Raw genomic sequence first — 8707 nt, forward strand, 5'->3', positions numbered from 1 at the left:
CTCGGTGGTTTAGACCACAGTGCCACCTGCGTCCCTTTGCCCTCACTTTAAAGTAACCCTCTCTCACGAAACTACAGGGGAAACCCCAAAATGAGGGAAGTAGCTACAAGTGAAGTAGCAGTAGGCTTGGGGAAGCTCCATGCTTTGTAGGAGTCCTAAAAATATCTGCAAAAGGGAGAATCCTCTCTGAGCAGCCTAATGTGGGCTAAGAATGTCCATTGCCCAAAGAATGCTATCTCACTGATAGCATAACTGGCACAGGGAACAGGACAGAATATTTTGAAAGATGGCATGGTGGACGAGTAGAGTTGCTGAGCAGGAGCCCTCTGCGCTACAACAAATTATTGCAGGCCCCACTCGGGTTTTTCCGTTACATATCCCATTTTCTATTACTATTTCTTACACATTTAACCTTTATCAGCCTGCTTATCGGCTTTCAACGGGTTAACTAAATGCTTAACAGTGTTACACTAGTAGCCAAAATTGTGGAAACCTATTGGGGAAAGTGTATTTCCGAGGTTTGATGGCTCATAACACCACTTGGTTTCTGAGTAATACCATAAAATTATATATCAATGGAAAGATAATTTAATGACAAATGGAATGCAACAAAGTCTGTTCAATTATCTGTATTCCATCAAAAGTTATAGCCAAATAACCATAAAAAGGAAGCACAACTACAACTTTGCTAGGGAGGCGTGTGTGTTGCATGCCAAAGGTTGCGGGTTCAATCCCTGCTACTGACAATCAAATAACTGGGTAATGAGTGCCAGAAAGACCTCTGCCCAAGACCTGGAGGGCCACCCAGCATAGATAGATAATACTGGGGTAATGATGGTTGACCTAGTTAATATGGCAAAACAGAATGCTATGCCAGAATTCAGGACTGCTTATCACCAAGGTGGATGCAACACTTGTCAGAGGTGTAAAATCCATATTATTATCCTTGTACGTCTAGGCTTCTGTTCTGCAGGAATAAATGGATTTCTGGCTTCCCCTGGAAAGGCACATAGCCACAGCAGCCACCATTAACTCATCACCCTGCCCATTTGTGGCTGGCCATTGTGAGAACACGTTGCAGGACTAGACTGGCCACTAGCCTGATCAAGCAGGCTTTTCTTTATGTTCTGATTCTCCTGGCGGCGAGGTAACAGCACCATTTACAATCCGATTACAGCCCTCGGTTTTAATCCGCAAGAAAACAGTCTGATGATGGACGATTTCATGCACCCAGCCTTAAAAATACAGCTTGACGTTGTAACACATGATGCAAACCGTTGCAGCAATCGTTGCTTTTACTAGCCTAGACTAATGCAAAGTAACCAATGTAGTTCGCGGATTGCTACAGAAGTGGCCGGGAAGCTGAGCCAACAAGACTCACAAGTTTGCTCCTGGAGCCACTTTAACTGTTAGGTGCTCGGCAAATGTTGAGTGGGGAGGAGTATGTGTTGCATTGCACCCAGGGGTCGGCAAGGTTTACCTTGCCTGGTCCAGTTCACTCCAGCAGAGATCCCTCCGTGGGCCAGATCGTGTGTGTGTGTGTGTGCGCGGCCGCAATTTCTGGCGACTGTGTCTGCGCAGACACGATTTCTGGCGTCTGTGCAGATGTGATTTCTGGCATCTGAGCATGCGCAGACGCGATTTCAGGCACTGTGGAAGCGAGTGCCTGTGCCGAGCTGGTTTAGCACAGTGCGCGGGGACTTGCTGAGTGGGTGGCTCGGTTCGGGGGCGGCTTGTGGGCCGGTTAAATGACCCCCATGGGCCACTTGTGGCTCATGGACCTTAGGTTGACGAACCCTGCAATTGCACCCCTAACTTGAAAAGGAGTTTAGCTGCCTTGCTGCTGCAGTTTATTAAGGGCAAACAATCTAGGGCTTGTAATAGGCCTGTAGGCAGAACAAAGCCCTTGTCAAATGAAAGGGGTGGCCGCTCAGCTGGGGAGCATGTAAATGTGCAGAAAGAATGTTCCCTTCAAAGACACCAGACATGCTTTTTAAATAAAACATCTCTCACATAATTGAGACTTGCCACTTAAACTGTTGCATTAAGAATATTAATTAAATTAAAAAAAGACACACAGAACCTCCCTGAAATTTTATTGATGAAAAAGCATCTTGCTAGTGTCATCACTAGAAGTAAAGAGGTCATGCATCAAAACTCTCAGTAGCATCCGCATGCTCAGAAAGGCAATGGCAGTGGCATTTCAAATTATTGAGTCCTATGAGTTCATTGAAGGATCCATTTTTCTTGGTTGGTTGCCTGAACCTTAAAGAAAGTTCGGTCTTATGGATAAAAATAGGTCATTTTTTGACTATTATTTTGTCACATGCTCATGCCTTAGCTACCAGCTCAATTTTTCATTCCACAGTTCATTTAAGATTTCTAATTAGGCACCTCCTTTGCAAAGGCTGAAATTGAAATGACAAATAAAGATAACAGTGTAATAAGTGTTTTTCGTATGTTGGCATACTGGGCATTTATTTATCAGAGGAAAATAGGCATTTGGAGTTGGGGGGTGGGGAACCTAGATAAGAAGGGCAACATCCTCCATTAGATTCTTTCCCCCTTTTGCAATTTTTTAAATAAAAAAATTATTTGTTAAAGGTCGACTTTAATACTTGGCAAAGACAAAACCGGGACAGATTTCTTGATTTTCCTCCCTCTCCCCTCTAGCCTAAAGACTCTCTGCCCCCTGCTTCCCAAACTGCTACCACCAAAGAGTTTATTAAATGGCTGAAAAGGACAGCTGGTCCTGCCATCTGTTAAACTGCTTTTCAGGGGCCAAATGGAACAGGTTACACCTTCAGCCGGTGCCAAGTTCCCCCAATACTGCTCCTGCCTCTCTCTTCCCTCGCTCCCCACACCAACAGCTCCTTCTGATAGCCTGTGGTAGCCTAATCTGAATTTCACGCTCTGGTTTTGCTCTCACTAATGTGTGAGCTTCTTATGTGTGCTTCTCCGTACAGTTGCCGATATTACTTTTCAGTAACAAAAGCTATCCTTCTCCTTTCACAGCCGAGCTCATTTGCAATCAACAGAATCCTGGGCTATTGGCTTTTCCTTTGGCAGATCCTGTATCATAAAGGAAACCCACAGAGAACTAATATCAGACTTAAAATGGGGGGGGGGAAGGAGGCACAGAGGAGCGATATTAGTGGTTTTGCCAATGACTTTTCTATAAAATGCTAATAGAGGTAATTCAGATGGACCAACAAAGGCAGTGTCTGATGCGCTGCAGGTGTGAGAGGCTTGAAACAAAAGGGATGCTAACCCTAATGGTATTTCTGGTCATTAACAATTCTTTGATGTTCACACTCAAGGCTCCCTTTTATCTGGAAAGGGTGGGATTCCCCCACCCCCTTTAGTTAGCATGCAGCACAACCGAATCCTACTCTTCCTTCTAGCCTTTAAAGTCCTCTGCAAAATGTTTATGCTAAGTTAGTTTCCGCAGCACCTTCTTCTTCTTCTTCTTCTTCTTCTTCTTCTTCTTCTTCTTCTTCTTCTTCTTCTTCTTCTTCTTCTTCTTCTTCTTCTTCTTCTTCTTCTTCTTCTTCTTCTTCTTCTTTGCAACGATTTGCAACCAAGTAAAATGGGAGAAAGTGTGCAAAGGTTATTATTGAAACACCAGTAAGTTCTAATCATTAAGCCAGAGGATCAGATCGATAAAAAGTAGCACTTAATGTTATAATATAATAAGGGCGAGTTTCCTGCACCAGGTTTTGGGGACGCACTTCCCAGTGACCACAGTGGCGACCCTAATGCAGCTGCTCTGAGGAGGTGCCTAGTATGTTTTCCTAGCTCTCCTTGAGGAAAACTAATTGCAAGTGGGTTTCAAATGTTTTAGATTGATGCATTTCTGTATTACAAGGAGCTCGTAGTGGAATCGGCTTAAGGATGCTTCACTTTTAGCAAATGGACCTTTACTGCAATCTCTTCTGATGTAGATTGAACAGTGACGGGGAACCTCCAGTCACAGGCCCAACCAGGCTTCCATGGTCCCAATTTGGCCTGTAAGGCTGTTCTCCCCATGCCACCCCCACCTGTGGGGCAGGTAAAGTGGGTCTGAAAGTGCTGCCAATCAGCACTTTCCCCGTGTGGTTCGTTTCCTAGAGCAGAGAAATCTAAATGGAGAAGTCTAGAGACTTGGCTCTAGGTGGCATTTATCCATGTCCTGACTACCAAGTACAGTATTGGAGTGACTTCGTCTACCCAGGCTGGTTATTGGCTCTCCTGGACAGGAAGGGCTATAAAGACTTCAGAGCTTTGGGTGGGTAATGATAGTGTCTCCATGTTCCCTGGTTCTGAATTTCTGGCTTGATTCCCTCGATGCCAATCCTTGACTTGTCCCCTGGCCTTAACTCAATGGCTACGCGTTGCACAGTTCTGACATTTCTGCTAAACAGGACCAGCCGGGTGCTTGGAGAGATTCACTTGCAAACTTGTTCTTAACCAGTTGACCTTTTGTGTTATAACAAACTACTTTCATGACTGACAGAAATGCATTGCCTTTGTTTTTCCTTTCTTCTGTAACCAAAGTAATATAATGTATTGTGAAACGTGGTTTGACAAGTATCCAGTAAAGAGATTTGGGGGGTGGGAAATAAAATAAGAAACCCTTGTACTTAAATTTTTCTCTGTCACTTTCCTGAGTGGTGGAAGACCAGAGCGGTGCTCTTTTTCACAGGGTCTTTGGGGAAAACAATCCATTTATTTGCAAACGATAGGCTGAGAAGGAATGATAAGGAATTGGCAGCCAGCATTTGCATGCCAGTCCCAACCACAGGGATCAAAACGCCTCTGAGACTGCCTTTCTCTAGCTGTTTGCCAGCAACTAATAGTAGTACAAAATTACTCAAATCCAGTGCCTCTACCCTTTAACTTCCACAAAGTGTGGCTTTCAGGAAAATCTAGTCTCCCAGTCAAAAGCAGGAAAACAGCAAACCACCTTAAATTGAATTGCATCAAGCAGGTTTCACCCCTGATACCTATGAACCAAATGGAAATGGAATTCCTCTAGTGTACAGGGCGATTCACGTCACTAGTCCATATTGGGTGCTGCCAGTGACTATAAACAGAAAGCATACATTGTATAGGCAAGAGGAGCCAACTCTAGGGGATGGTGCGTGCTTGGACACCCACAATAATATATTGATGGGGGCCGGGCAGCCACAAAATCAATGAGCAAAGCTAGCAGGCAGCAGCAGCCAAGTGAGATGCAGCCAGCCAACCTCTGTGGCGCTGCCTCCGAGAGAGAAGCAGTTGAGCTCCGTCCTCTGCAGCCAGGGAGCAAGGCACCCTTTTCGGGGGGGGGGCTCAGACGCAAAGTTCGAGCCCCTCCCCGTGGAAAAAGGCAATTCACCGGCTGCAGAGAGGAGGGGGAAGAGGAGCCAAACTGCAGCCCTCCAGATGTTTTGGCCTACAACTCCCATGATCCGTAGCTAAGAGGACCAGTGGTCAGGGATGATGGGAATTGTAGCCCAAAACATCTGGAGGGCCGAAGTTTGGGGATGCCTGGGTTAGTTCCCTCCTCAGCTACTACTTGTCATCATCAGAGTACTCATCCCCATATATCAAATTAGTACAGGGTCTTGTAAGGCCTGGGTTGCTTGTAGGTCTTCTGACTCTGAAATCATTGAAGTTTCATCACTGAAACGGGATTTTGTTGGAGGATATTACTTTGCCTTTTATTTGCTATATAAGGAGACATTGGTGATTGGTTCCGTATGCCCCTCCCTCCTCAGCCCACCCAGAATTTTTTGGGCATGGATTAAAAAAAAATCCAGATGAATGCTCCTACAATAATAATAAAAAAAAATTAAATAAACAGCAGCCAATTTGTTTTTGTTTTTTAAACAGTGCCCCATGCTTGCCACCTGAAGCAGCTACTTCAATCTGTCTCATAATAGGACCGGCCCTGCCCTCATCCAATGTCTTGCTAAAACACTACATCCACATTATGATGTAGGGAAGCCCAGGCTGCCAAAGTCTTTTTCTTTGATGCCACCAAGACTTCATGCAGCCACACCCCAACAATAAGCACTGATAATGGTTAAAAAGTGGGCTGGAAAATATATGCACAAGCCCTCATTTTTTAGAAAGAAAGGCTATATATCAGTTTTCTCCTGAAATATCAGTTGCAGTGATATCTGAGACCCAAAGTACCTTTTAAAAAAAATAAACAAAAAATAAACAGGTGTGCCTTCAACCAGGGGCATACCTAGGGGTTTCTTAAGTTGGCAAGAGTGCAGGCTATTGTACCTCTTCACTCTTCACACCATGCAGCTAGCTCTGCCACTGCTGCTCGCCTGGGTGCAGTGTCTCTGGGCTGCTCCTTAGCTGCTCTGGGTGGCCAGGTGAGGGGCACAGGATCCTCTGGGGAGCTTGGGGCTCGGAGAGAGGAAAGATGGAGAGAGAGGGCGAGACTTGCAGGAGGAGGAGGAGGAAGGGAAGGCAGCATGTAGAAAGAGAGAGGTAGGCAGGAAGGCAGACAGACAGACAGAATGCTGGAGGAGGAGGAAGAGGACGAGGGGTGACTGAGCCGAGCAGACCTGACCCTGATGGCAGTGGCTGAAGTGTGAAAGGAGACGGAAAGCAAACGTTTGGAGTTTCTGGTCCATGGTCTCTCCTGGCTTCGGAGGCCCTGATACAGCTCCTTGCCAAGGGCGCAAGGGAGCCTAGGTAGGCCTCTGCCCTCAACACAGCCCCAATTCAATTTTTCCATCACTCGTTAAAGATGGCGCCTTCCCATTAAATCAATGGAAGCATACCATCCTTATCTTCCAAGCCCACCATCAGGATTTGCCTATCAGGGCTAAAATCAGGAGCCCATAGTGGTAAGAGTCACAGGCTACTGTTCCCTGGGATGTGACGTGTTCTTGGGCTGCTGTCCATTTAAGCTGCCCACTGTTTTCCCCATACCAAGGGGTCAGGAGAACAAGGCAATGCACACCACTGCAAGTTGCACAGCTTGGCTGAAATGCGGCACATAGCGACCTAAGAGTCCACATGAATGGCATCCAACAGCAGACCATATAATTTATTTTCCCGAGGCGCTGCAAAGTCTTGGCTCAGATCTAACTATTTCCAACTTCGCGTTATAAAATGCTAAATCAAGCGGTTCAGTAATATGCTCTTAACTGTTCTACCGCTTAGGCTTTTTGAAAATGTGCGCGTGTTTCTACTCTAGGGAAATAAGACCCACATGTTCTATCAAAAAATACCGTTTGACAGGATAACGTCAAAAAGCACGCATTCAGCATTTTGAACGGAGGCTATACTAGCTTCCTCCACTGTGCTAATTATTCCTCGCTTTATGAATCTACTCCAGTTTTCAGAGTTCGGCTGTGTCTCAGAATGCCTCCTCCAATGCTGTGTCATGTTTTGTTTACGAGGCAAAAGCTGCAAGAGTCACCCTAACTCGTGTCATGCACAGGAACAGAGGAAGCTGCTTCATACAGAGTCAGGCCTTTGGTCCATCCAGCTCATTACTATCTGCACTGACTTGCAGTGGCTGTCCAAGGTTTTAGGCAGGTGTCTCTTCAAGCTGTACATGAAGATGCTGAGGATTGAATTTCCCACCTTCTGCTTGCAAGGTAGTTCCTCTACCACTAGGCTATGACCCCTCCATTCCATTATGGTTAGCAAGATATTCTGTTATAGAAACAAGCCATCATTTTGAGACAAGGCTGCCACATATATGTTTTGATTTACCTTCTTTTCTTGCCTTCTCTTGGGCAGCGTACATCCCATACATTTAAAGCAAGTCGTCCCCCTCCATCTAGAATCCTGGGAACTGTAGTTTGTTAAGTGTGTTGGGAGTTGTAGCTTTGTGGAGGCCTAAGCTACTGTTTACAAGACTCTTTTGGGGTAAAATGGTGCTTTAAATGGAAGGAAGAAGAAGTTCCCACCAAAGAAGAATAGATAGGCAAGGCAATGGATTGCAGTGGTGCCTTGGTTCCCAAATGGCTTAGTTGACGAACAAATCGGCCCCTGAACACTGCAAACACGGAAGAAAGTGTCCCGGTTTGTGAATGTTTTTTGGAAGCTGAACGTCTGATGTGGCTTCCTCTTGAGTGCAGGAAGCTGCTGCAGCCAATCAGAAGCTGCACCTTGGTTTCCGAACAGTTTCAGGAGTCAAACGGACTTCCGCAACGGATAAATTTTGAGAGCCAAGGTACCACTGTATGCTGAACTTGCAAAGTTAAGAGCCAAAATAAGAAAACCTAATGATTGTTTTGTGGAAGAATGAAAGCCCTTTTCGGACTATTTAAGGAACTATTACAGTATGATGAACTTGCGAGCAGGATTTGAATTATGAGCAACTGAAGGATTTAGAGAATACAGTATTGTTGTTATGGGATAAGAAATCGAAGGTAGTGTGCAGCAGAGGGGGATAAATAAAAACACTGTGGAAAATGAGGTGGGAAGTGGAAAAAAAGATAAATTCATGATGTATTGAAGATTATATGTTAAACTTTTGAAAACTTAATAAAATAAAATTGTGCTTTAAACGTATGGTGTTTATGCAGGATACAGAAGCATGGTAGATAACAGCATTTGTCGAATCTCTTCCTGTTCTGCCTATGTTGTCAAATAGTGTATGTTAAAGTACCCCCAAAATATGTATTTAAAGTATTATTCACATATGTGCATGCCACATACACACGTGAACCAGAAATGAGAAGCATATGTTAAGTTTCTTACCAGC

Source organism: Zootoca vivipara, chromosome 1 (genome assembly GCF_963506605.1).
Source record: "Zootoca vivipara chromosome 1, rZooViv1.1, whole genome shotgun sequence".
Taxonomy (NCBI): Eukaryota; Metazoa; Chordata; class Lepidosauria; order Squamata; family Lacertidae; genus Zootoca; species Zootoca vivipara.